At 45.8% G+C, this 12590-nt stretch overlaps 1 long non-coding RNA gene across 2 annotated transcripts; it reads left to right on the forward strand.

Moving 5' to 3' along the window:
* Window positions 1-2358: 2358 nt before the first annotated feature.
* Window positions 2359-10631, forward strand: LOC138847016 (uncharacterized). 2 transcript variants are annotated; one of them, XR_011384600.1, is made up of 3 exons: window positions 2359-2679; window positions 2999-7613; window positions 10463-10631. It is a non-coding gene; the product is annotated as an uncharacterized lncRNA (long non-coding RNA). The 2 variants fall into 2 exon arrangements; XR_011384601.1 differs by having other exon boundaries at window positions 2359-2490; window positions 2601-2679; window positions 2999-10631.
* The last annotated feature ends 1959 nt before the right edge of the window (window positions 10632-12590 follow it).

Here is a 12590-nt window from a genome sequence, read left to right on the forward strand (position 1 = left end):
TCATGGACACAGGTGGGTGTCTGTGGAATGAGGAAGCTGATGGTGCATCCTAAACAGAATGTGGCACGGACAACATTCATTCCATAGGGTGTCTGGACACTGTGGTCCCTGTGTCAGGGAAAGGTTAATGGTTACAGCAGGTGAGCAAAAAGAGGCTGTGCCAAGAGGAGGTGACATGCAGGAGGGTGTGGAATGGAGACCTGAGAGATCCAGATCTAACTGCATCCTTGGTGATGCCTGAACAACTGTCAGTCAAAGGAGCAGGCCTTCTAGTGAGAATCAGGTGCTACCACACATCCCTGAGGGGCCCTGTGCCTGATCCCAGGACACAAATGGGTCTGGGGTTATCAATGACAGGGCCAGGTTTGAAGAGCAGTTAAGGGTGGCCTGGGGTTATGGTGCCAAAGGCTGGAGTGAAACATTACCCTGACTCACTTCTATTTCTTCTGCAGGGCAGATGGCAGCAGTGGAGAAAGACAGATTGGACCCCCCACAAGTATAAGCTGACGTCCCACAGAACAGAAGTGACCTTCCTCAGGTGAGTCCGACCAACTTCCTCCTAAACAGCCTTAACCCTAGGTTACATCAGCAGGACGACGTCAGGCAGCTGCCCCGTGACCTTGGGTGAGAACAGAGCTTTCATTCCCTGGTCCCCCACCAGCTTGGGGCATCTCATTTCAGCATTGTCTGTAAGGGCTGTTCTGAGGAGGACTTGAATTCTTGAATGTGTGTGGCTTCCTGCCGTGCTGGGTAGACCTAACACCTGACACACTACCTGCACCCCCCCACCACCCGTCTGAGGCTGAGCTTCATCATGGGGCTGAGAACTCTGCCAACCTTCATCTGTACACCTAGAATGTCCCAGGGAAGTGTGGTGGGGAAACTGGGGAGCATCCAAAGCAACTCTGATGCCAGACTCATGCCACTGGTGAGACTGACAAGGATTTGCATGCTCATGTGTGGAGCAGCCAGGCCCAGTTGGAGCAGAAACCACAGAGCTAGGACATACACACTTACACACAAACGCACACACAGATTCACACATGCTCACTCCACAAAGAGTGCAGTTCAGGCCCCGCTGCATTGGGAAGAGCAGAAGCCGCTGGAATGCAGCAGGAGCAAGCCACAAAGCTGGACCAAACCCACCAGGTTCTCCACACTGCTGCAGGGGCCAGAGGAGATCTGGAGGAACACGGCATTAGGGGAGGCTAAGCTGCTCCTGGGGACAGGGATCCCTAGCATTCCCTGGTGGTCTCCCCAGCACCCAGCTCTCCCAGGTGCTCCTGACCTCCCCCACGCTTGCCAGGCCATTAATTGTCAGTATCAGCTTCAGTGTTACCTACATGTGTATCAAGTACCTGTGCTGAAATCACAGTGTTTCGTCTCTTAACCCCTCATCTGCACCCAGGGTAGAGGCCCAGTTCCTCCCAGACAGACTAGGTGGAGCCGACACAGGACACAAAGAAGGCCATGCTCAGCCATCTGCTCCCTTCTCTGTCATCCTGGGAAAACTCTCTGGTGACCAATGCTGACAGCACTACAGAGAACAGGACAGAAGCAGAGTGGGAGGACACAGAATGGATCAGCAGGGCTGAGACTTGTCCTCTGTCAGAAGTTTGTTGCCATGGGAATCCTGCTTACTACAGGGGTGGGCACAGACTGAACTCAGGGAGCTGAGTGAGGTGTATGGGGGGAACTCTTTGCATTAACTGAAATTCAAAATGCTAAGGCTTTGAAAGTTGTTACAAGGGGTAGCAATGGCATAGCAGATTAAGCTACTGCTTGGGAAACAGGCATCCCATACTGGAGGGCTGGTTTGAATCCTGGCTGCTCCACTTCCAATTCAGCTCCCAGCTAATGTGACTGGGAAGGTAGCAGAGGATGACCCAGGTTCTCGAGTCCCTGACACCCATGGAAGAATACAGAATGCCTGGCTGTCGCAGCCCTTTGAGGAGTAAACCAGAGGTTAGAAAAACCTCTCTCCCTCTTTTTCTCTGTTGCTCTGATTTACAAATAAAACAAATAATAATAATAACAACAACAACACCACATTGTTACAAAATAGAGGTGTATTGGAGGAAGAGGACAGGTTACAGGTAGAGCCCTGAAGAAGGTTGGGATTTATCAAGCAGGTGACAGAGGGTGGTGGCAGAGCTAGGTCGTGGCACATTTGCCACAGTTCTTCCCTCTTTCTGAGCCTTGGAAAGACCACAGCAGCCCCCTGTAGGGGATTTTGTTTATTCTGAGGTTGAGGAGGCTGACACTCGGCCCTCCTGACCTGGGAGGGCACCACTGGGACAGGGCTGCTAGAACTCCACAATGCTTCCATTACCCAGAACCCCCTCTTTCTGTGTTCTGTGGCAGTTAGAGGACCACTGTGTCCAGTAACTGCCTGACCTGGGGATCATTTTCTAGACAGGAGGCATGTTTGGCAGAGCTGGGTGGATCCAGCTCTGCGCGTCCTGCTGACTTGGGGACATTTGCTTCCAGGTGGGTGGCCCTGGCCTCTCTGGGCTGCTGCTGAGGGTGATGCTGGCTGAGTCTTCAGTGGTGACCACTGAGTGATGACCATGGATATAGTCATGTCGTTGCTTCCTCAGAGTGAACCTGGAGCGTGGGTGCCTGTGTGCCCTGAGTGTGAACCTGTGTCAGGACATGGATGTCTGGGCAGGCAATATGGTGAGCACTGAATTCAGGTGTGGGGTGAGCCCATCTGTGAACCCACCAGGCATGTGGTTCCCAGGGAGCCTTCTGCACAGGTGCAGTGATGGTCATGGGAGGACAGGTGGATGGCCAAGGAGGATGAAAAGTGACCTTCCTAGGGAAGTGGGGTGGGGCTATTCATTGTCCCTACCCTCTGCACAGTTCACCATTCAGGGACCTGGGCATCAGGCACTGCCTGTGGGGCTGATCCCTCTGATCTGATGGAGAGGGGCTGTGGGGATCAGTTCCCTGTGGTTCTTTGGGGTTGTGTCATGATGGGATTTTTGCCTTTCAGCTTCAAGGAGCTGTGAGCCCTGGAGGTCTTGCTGGCCCAGCAGGCAGCACACGTCAATGCTGAGTGTGAGCAGTTACAGAACTGGAGGCTGCAGATCTACGAGTTGGGATTCTGCTTCATGTGCTGCCCCCATAGCTGCAGGGTCATGGGCTTCCTCAGCACACAGAACACCAAAGGGCTGCCCTGGTTCCACCAGTCCCTGAGTGTCCATGGCCTCTCACCAGCACCCCCCTCCTTGGTTGCAGAGTCACCATGGAGGGGCCTGGGGAACAGAAGGAGTGAGCTGCTTGCTGGCCCCAGGGAGGCTGTGGATCCTGCAACGAATCTTCTGTCCTCATTTTGTCCCAGGAATGGGGTCATTTTCAGATTCTCACAGGTGTTTACCTGTTTGAGAACTTGTCCCCAGCTGCTATCACAGTGCTCACCCTGGTCAGCATTAGGCCAGAACTGAGTCCTTTTTTTTTTTTTTTTGAGGGCCATCGTCCACTGTCTTTATTCACAAGGCCAGTTCTGAATATGAACAAGCAGAAAACTCATTACATAAGCATCTTAGTTATACCTTTCTGAAGTCTCTTGAAAATGATATTCACAATTCTGATGAGAGGCTTTTAATTGTTCTGAGGAAATTTTATTTTCTAAAACCTTTGATTCAGGAGTCATTTTCTGACTTGTAGTAGGCAAATTCAGGTCCTCTGCATCCACGTGTCCTTCGTCAGCTTTTCAAGGTTCTCTTCTGACATCCTCAGATGAAGACGTGCTGTCCCCACAGCCCCAGTAAGAGATAGGGACACTGCTTCTGCAGACACTGAGCCTTCGTGTCCTGCTGTCGACAAGCAGAAGGTTCAATCAGTATCCTGGGTGCCAGCGCACAATTGTTGTTCACCAACAGTCCTCAGTTTCAAATCTGCCTTTTAAGTCGCAATATTTCCAACTTTGAGGACACAGGGCTGTTGTACCTGAGAACTGGCCAGGGAATGTAGGTCTTCTTCCTCACAGCAGGTTTTGGACCATCTGTCCTGTCAGCCTCACTGCTGCTGGTGCTGAGAGTGGATATGGAGGACACAGGGCTGTTGTGCCTGAGGCCTGGGAGTGTAGGTCCTCCTCCTTATGCCAGGTTGAGGACTATCTGAACTGCAGGCCTCACTGCTGCTGGTGTTGAGACTGGACACAGAGGTCACGGGGCTCTTGTACCTCAGGACTGGCCAGGAAGTGTGGATCCTCATCAGACCAGGTGGGGAACTGTCCATCCTGTGGGCTCCAGGGCAGGCATTCAGGCCTTATGACCTTCAGGCAGCACTGGGGACACAGCACTGGCCTGAAGACTGGGCGTTAGGGACACTGCTTTATGGATCAGCTGGAAGCCCAGCTCCACAGGTAGTTTTGAGCCTCAGCGTACTGAGCAGATCCTAGAAGCTCCACTTGAGTGAGCTCAGTTCTTGCTGCTCCACTGAAGCCCTCCTGGGATTTCCCACAGCCCAGCACAAGGGACAAGCAGCCATCCTCCTCCTCAGGGCCCAGCTGGAAGACAAGGACAGGTATTGCTGACCTTCAGCAATTTTGGAAGGACCTAGGAACCCCATGTCAATTTCGTGTTCTCCTTGTGTGCTGTAAGTCTTCGGCTGGGATTTCCCACAGCTCAGAGCAGGGGACAAGCAGCCATCCTCCTCCTCACAGCCCAGCTGGAAGACAAGGCCTGGCAGGTATTTCTCACTTTCAGGATCCCCATGTCAGTTTGATTTTCTACGTCTCTGCTGTAAGCCTTTGGCTGGTATTTTCCCCAGCATTGCATGGTGGGGGGGGGAATGGGGCAGTCCAGTTCTTTAAGGCCCTCCAGAGACACCAGGTTCTCCACAGCTTCATCAATTTCCTGGTTCTTGGGAGAACTCAGAGACTGAAAAGTGTGATGTCACTTGCTTTGGGCCCTTTTTCTGCTCTATGCTGAGCCACTTGTGGCCCATAGCATCTGCCACTGTGGGCCTCTCAGCAGGGTCAAAAGTCATTAACCAATCCAGCATCTCTCCAGTTCCTCACTTATATAGGAGGGGATTAGGTTACGAGCCAGCCAGGATCGCTTCCTTCAGGTGCCCAAAGCTCTCCCCTTCAAAGGGCAGCCACCTGTTGCTATGGTGAACAGGACCAGGCCCAGGCTCCACATGTCGGCTTTATACCCATCAAACTCCTTATCTAGGAATTCTTCTGGGGTGTAATATTCAAGTGTCCCCCACAACGACTTTAGTTGTTGGCCTTCAGTTAGTTTTTGGCTAAAGCCAAAGTCAATTAGCTTAACAGATCAGTCCAGAAGATTTTCCAATTTTAAGTCTCTGTGAACAATGTGTTGCGTGTGGTAGTACTTCACTGCTGCTAATGTCTGAATGAAGTACCAACATGCTTCTTCATGAAGGTGGCTGCACACCTCGACATACTTTTCAAGGTCCACCCCCACCCCGCTAAAATACCCAATGAAAAGACAGGCTCTATCTGCTGTGTAGTCTACCTGTAACAGCTTTATAATGTTAGGGTGATGCAGAGAATGCATAATTTCTGCTTCTACCCATGCTTGCGGGAACTTGGAAGAATCCCTGTCACCTCTGGCAGTGATCTCCACAGCCCCCTTGGTTCTGCTCTCCAGATGGAGGGCCAGCTTCATCTGGCCAAAGCTGCCCTTGCCAATGATCCCGAGGACCTCATATCCACGGAACACCTCCTTCTCAGTGTGGGAGGATCTGACGCCTTTCGTCGTCAGGATATCTCTTGTACCTAGTGTACTGGGACACTGGGAACACTAGCTAGTCACCTACAGTAGCTACAGTAACATGATAATCCAATGAGAAAGCAACAGATAAAGCCAATGGAGAGCAACAGATAAATGGTGCTGGGACAGTGGGAATCAGCAATTTTGCACAGGAAGCTTTGGGAGATGTTGTTTACTGCAGTCTATCTGTAGATGGGACAAAACAGAAACAAGATGAGTTTGGTGCTTTGCAAAGTGTGAAACTTGATTGTGTACAATATCTATTCTCCTACATCAGAACTAACAGAAATGAAACAAGCCCTTGCAGAAAAGCAAGGATTTGTCAACATATCTTGTTATGCACATGGTTGCTGAGCAAGAAGAAACTGAATAACCCTTCAGAGCTAGATGAATGAATGAGGAGAGAAGCCTGAGAAATGTAGAAAATAAAAAATACTGAAGAATAAAGCACAACCCCTCAATGAGATAGCATGGAATAATTTAATCCACTGCAGTTCTCTTAAATTAGAGGTTGATAAACTTAAAATAGCACTTCTCAGGAGTTTGTATGGGAAGAGATACTACTTGCAAATCTGTGACTGCGTGAAATTATACCTAACTCTGTCATGATTGCAAATACATACAGTATGCATACTAAACAATAAATGGATCTTTTTCACAATGCTCTGTGATTTTTTACACTAGGCTCTAGTATTGAGAATTTATGGAATTATGTGTGGTAAAAATACTTATACATATCACATGACTCAAGGATAACATTGCTATCTTAAGCCTTACATAAAACTGTAGCTTGCTGACATCCATCTCTGGATTGAAGTAAAAATATGTAATAATTTTTGCATTGGAAATAACTGGAGCTCTGTTTCTGTCTCTCTCTTCCGCTCTCCTTTTGACTTTTTTCCTTCTTCGCCCCTTCCCTCCAGTCTGCTGGGTTCCCCCCATAAACTCTTTCACTTACTCTGGAGTTTGCTGTGTTTTGTGGTGGCCTTACACTGGTGCCATGACTCGGATCCAGGCTCCCCCAGTGACTTTGCTCTCCCTTTGGGAATCTCTGAGCTGCTCTGGGGTCCTGGATTTCTTCCAGTGACAAGACACACCCCCAGAACTCCTTCCAAAACACCAAAACCTCCATGATCTCCATCCAAACACCAGCCTTCCAAATTCCGAGCTAAGGTGAAGAACCATAAATTCTCACCATCACTTTTACTTCAAGTTGTGGTTCTACTCTTCTCTACGTTCATCTGGAAGTCCTAGTACTGGGCACCAGCCACAACTCCCAAAGGCTTTTAGTCTCTACAGACACCGTGTCCGGGCAACAGTGGATGGGGTTGACGACTCAACTTCCTGTTTCCCTTCTACAGCATAAGCCCTGGGCTCCAGTGTGTGCTTGGGTGACGACCCCAATGTATTTTAACAGGTTTCCAGATAACCAATTCTCAATGAAACAGCACTGGGTAATTAGTACTTGTTTTAGATAAATGGAATTTTAATTTTAATTGAATTCAGAGATTTAATAGCATCTTAAGTCATTTAGGTGTAACTGCTAATTTAAACTGGGTAAAGTCAAATGAGATAAAAGCCATCTAAATGTAAACTTTGGTACTCAGCATGTAATATCTAAAGAAAAAATATTTGGTTTAACAAATGTGTTTTCATAAACTGTCCAGAAAAATAGTTCAACACTACTTAACGTAATTCAGGCTGAAATTTGATGTGTTACCTTATTTAATAATGTTGTCTTAATCTGGAGATTTTTAACAGGTGATTTCAAAATGTAAATCAAGGACATTGGCAGACAGAACACATCACAAGTATGGAAATGTGCACTTGGTAAGGAAGGTTAAGAAGGAAAGAGTGTTATTGGTAAGGAAGATTAAGAAGGAAAGAGTTCTTTTGAATAAAGGAAGGACATGGTTTGTAAGAATTACTTCATCCTGATGCCCTGTTTACTCTAGACTGGAATGGAAATGATGTAACATTTCCAGTAAGTTGAAGAGCGTATGTGGAAGTCACAGAATGTTATGAAAGAAAGAAATTTTGGACACAAAAGCTATTAATTATTTTCCTATGACATAGAATCTGATCCTCTGATAAAACAGTTAAGCTAGTCTATTATGTTCTCTTAATGTCTCTGTTAAATTCTAATCGTTTCAAATCAGATGAGTTTTTTATTAAGAGCTATGGGTTATTTAAATATATGCTTATTCTAAAACATTTGAATAATAACCTTGTAACTCATCAAATTTGGTCTATATTATGTCACGATGTTAAGGCATCCTATTTAAATGAGATATTTTGGATTTTCGAGCCTTCTTGGCATCCTTGACAGGCATTCAAAAAATCAAAATTTCAAAAATCTAGACTTTGACAATTTCCAGATGGGTCCCTGGAAACTGTCAAAGACACAGAGACACCAACTAATCAGGCTATTTGGATTATTAACGTTAGAAGTACTGTTAAGATGTGAAGTGGTGTTACATTTTAAGTTTTTATAATATAAAATGCTACTGATACAAATGTCTGAAAGCTAAAAAGTCTAATGATCTCGTGTTACTAGATGTGATGGTTATCTTAATGAGAAAGGCCCAGAGGCCTTAAGGGTTAAGTGTTTTGTAAAATCCTTCAGCTGCTTTTGAAACTGTGTGAAGTAATTGTCTCCTGTTGGTTAATGAGCTTATAATTTTAAACACGCCTATTCAAAGTCTTATCATCAGTTTTATATATCCGATTTTCTGATCATGAAACTAAAACATTTCCTCTCCTCTATGAAATCCTCTCATTACCGGGTTAAAGCCACTCTTAGGATCATTGGTTGCTAGTCTCACCCTGTCTTTTATACTACTATATTTACTTACTGATTATGGAACGAACCAAGGCCTTCAGCAACCAGCTGGTCAACCAAATGCTGTTACAGGGATATACTTGCCTCCCCATCTGGGAGACAGTGGCTTGAGACATTGCCCCATGCCAGCGAAAAGTACCTCATCGCCCCATGTCAGCAGGAAGTAGCTTAAGACAGATCATCATCCCTCTACCCCTCCTGGACTTTTGGGGCTAATGTAATCCCATAAAACTGCTTCATAAAAAACAAATGGGGGAGGCCGGCGCCGTGGCTCACTAGGCTAATCCTCCACCTTGTGGCGCTGGCACACCAGGTTCTAGTCCCTGTCGGGGCACCAGATTCTGTCCCGGTTGCCCCTCTTCCAGGCCAGCTCTCTGCTGTGGCCAGGGAGTGCAGTGGAGGATGGCCCAAGTGCTTGGGCCCTGCACCCACATGGGAGACCAGGATAAGTACCTGGCTCCTGGCTTCAGATCAGCGTGGTGTGCCGGCTGCAGCGTGCCGGCCGCGGCAGCCATTGGAGGGTGAACCAACGGCAAAGGAAGACCTTTCTCTCTGTCTCTCACTGTCCACTCTGCCTGTCAAAAAATAAATAAAAAAAAAAACAAATGGGGGGAATGTTAGTAAAATGATGCAGTCTTATCTACTGCGTGATCTACACCCTGACACCATCCTATGCCCCAGCCCCCACCGCCATGACAGGAAGCCAGGTGGCCACATGGTCCAAACATCAACGTCAGCCCCATCCACATCCTAATGGATTCGCAGCTTCTACTTCCCTGCCCACCCCCTGGCAATGTTTTAAAGGGAGCTCATCCTGAGCGCACAGCTCTCTCTTCCTCTCCATCTCCTGATCTCTGTCTCTCTCTTGCGTTCACTTTCTGCCTTTTTCCTTCTTCGTCCCTTCTCTCCAGTCTGTTGGGTTTCCCCCAATAAACTCTTTCCCTTAAAAGAAAATAGCTGGAAGCAGAGAAAGGATTTTGCTAGTTTTACAATATAAGAGAACAATACCATATTAACTTTTCAATGTGCTGTCTTTGCTAATGGTATTTCATACAGTGAAGCAACAAATCTGCAGCAAAATAAAATTTTCAATTTCTGAAAAAATAAATAAATGGGGGCCGGAATTGTGGCATAACAAGTTGAGCTGCTGCCTAGAATGATGACATCCCATATGGTCACTGGTTAGAGTCCAAGCTGCTCCATTTCCAGAAATCAGTTGAAGATGGAACAAGTACTTGTGCCCCAGCACTCGCGTGGGAGACCTGGCAGTAGCTCCTGGCTCCTGGCTTTGGTCTGGCCCAGCCCTGGCCATTGCATCCATTTGGGGAGTGAACCAGCAGATGGAAGGTCTCTGGATCTTCCTCTCTCTAACTCTGCCTTTCAAAAGGATAAAATAAATCTTTTAAAATGATAGTTATGGATAAACTGGATTTCTATAGGCAAAAGAATGGAACTGGATCATTCTACCATATGAAACAACTCAAAATGAGTAACTGTAAGAACAGAAATGGTAAAACTCCTAGGTGACAATGTAGGAGGAAAGCTCCAAAATCTCAGGCCACAAAAGCAAAACTTTTTAAATGGGACTAACTAGAACTACAAATCTTAATGCTGTAGTTTTTATAAAGCGTCACAACTTCTGAGAAATAATCTGTGTAACTAGATCATCACTGGTGCTTATCTACTCCTTCTAAAATTCTCTTCCAAAATCATCAGTACCTTTTAAGTTTCAACAATTATCATAATTTGTTTGGAAGTCGCAACCTTGTTTCTCCTACAAATATCACTTTCAACACATATGGTGTTAGTAAAATGTATGTAATACTATGAAACAGATCATCTATTTGTTATCAATTTCATTCCTTATTAGACTAAGCAAGAAAAGAATAAGAAAGCTTTGATCAAAATTACAGAAGATGGTTTTATTCTGATGGCTCTCATTCATATAGATCACCTTCTCCATAAAGTCATCCTAATAAATGTCTCATTATTGTGTACCCTTGACCTGCGTAAGTGTCTTTGCAGATAGACTTGCTGTATTTTCCAAACATCAAATACAAACATGACTTTTTGGTTACAAACTTTTGAGTGTGAGTGAGTGTGTGTAAAGAGCATCTCTAACAAATATGATACATTTAACTTACAAAAGGAATTACTGGGGCCAGTGCAGTAGTGTAATGGGCTAAGTCACCACCTGCAGCACCCATGTCCCATATGGGCAGCAGTTTGACCTGGCTGCATCTCTTCCAATCCAGCTCTCTGCTATGCCCAGGAAAACCAAAGAAAGTTGGCACAAGTGCTTAGGCCCCTGCACCCATGTGGGAGACCCCAAGGAGGCTCTTGGCTCCTGGTTTCCAATCAGCTCAGCTCTGACTGTAGCAGCCATTTGGGGAGCGACCCAGAAGATGGAAGACTTTTTTCTCTGTCTTTTCTTCTCTCTGTCTCTTCCTCTACCTCTCAAATAAACACCAATCTTGAAAAAGAAATTATTTACATATTTGAAGTTGAAAATTTGCACGTTTGCATTTTTATCTATATACTTTTTCTCCATTCTACTATAGGATAAATACCATCTGCGTGAATTAGATTGAAGTAACTAACCTTGTAGGAAAGAAAAATATGCAAAATTCTAATGCATGTTTTACTATTAAAATATTAAAATCTAGCTGCAAAATACAGTAAAAATAGCTGTAATATAGTAAGAATAAGTAAGTTTTTCATGGATAGTTTTATTTTTGATTTCTCAAAACACTTTTTTTTTCAAAGCACTTTTCAATAAAATTATTGGGCAAAAGTAAAACATAGCTCAAAATGTTAATTTTTTAATCTTTATTAATTTATTTAAAGTCGGAGTTACACAGAGAGAGAAGCAGAGGCAGAGAGAGAGGGTATTCCGTCTGCTGGATCACTACCCAGTTGGCCACAACAGCTGATGCTGCACCGATTCAAAGCTTTGAACAGCTCTGAAAAGCTCCAGCTGTTGTGCCAGGAGCCAGGAGACTGCTCCAGGTCTTCCACGTGGGTACAGGAGCCCAAGGACTTGGGCCATCTTCTACTGCTTTCCCAGGCCATAGCAGGGAGCTGGATCGAAGTGGAGCAGCCAGGACTTGAACCAGCACTCACATGAGATGCTAGCACTACGGGCAGCAGCTTTACCCATTACACCACAGCTTGGAACCCCTCAAATTTTCGTTATCTAAACACAAAAGCTCTCACCATAAAGAACAAAGAACGGCTGGGGTGGATTTTCAGGTGAATGTCTGGGATTGTACTGATGAGAAAAATCAATGAAGACTTTCTCCAATGACAATAAACCATTAACATATAAAGAAATGGAATGTTCATCTCAGTAACACCTCAGATGTTTGTTTCTGAGAAGGAAAAGGAGTTCTTGCAAAGATAACCAAACACTCAGGAAAAGAAGACAACAGATACACCTGCCAACTTCTTTATGTAATCGTCCTTGTGAAAAGAGGGATTTCCCTTATCTGAAGAAAGACATGATGTCAGCAGGTACGCATAACATTAAAAATTCAACTGTGCGGTGCTGGTGCTGTGATGTAGTGAGTTAAGCCACCATCTGGAGTGCCGGCATCCCAGCTGGGTGGCGGTTAGAGTCCCGGCTGCTCCACTTCTGATCTGGCTCACTGCTAATGCATCTAGGAGGGCGATGGAAAATGGCCACAAGTTCTTGGGCCCCTGCACCCATGTGGGACACCCACATGAAGATCCTGGCTTCTGGCTTCAGCCTGGCCCATCCCTGGCCATTGCAGCCATTTGGGGAGTGAACCAGCTGATAGAAAGCTTCTCTTTCTGCTTCTCCCTCTCTAACTCCACCTTTCAGATAAGTAGATAAATCTTCTGAAGCATTCAACTGTGTGCCGTTCACTATAAATACACTACTAATCAGGAAATTGAAGGAGCTCTGAATTTATCAAGTAATATACTGCCAACTTGGTATCACCTGAGATTAGCTACAAAGATGATTTCCCTCATTT

The sequence above is a fragment of the Oryctolagus cuniculus genome, chromosome 19 (genome assembly GCF_964237555.1).
Source record: "Oryctolagus cuniculus chromosome 19, mOryCun1.1, whole genome shotgun sequence".
NCBI classification, from domain to species: Eukaryota; Metazoa; Chordata; class Mammalia; order Lagomorpha; family Leporidae; genus Oryctolagus; species Oryctolagus cuniculus.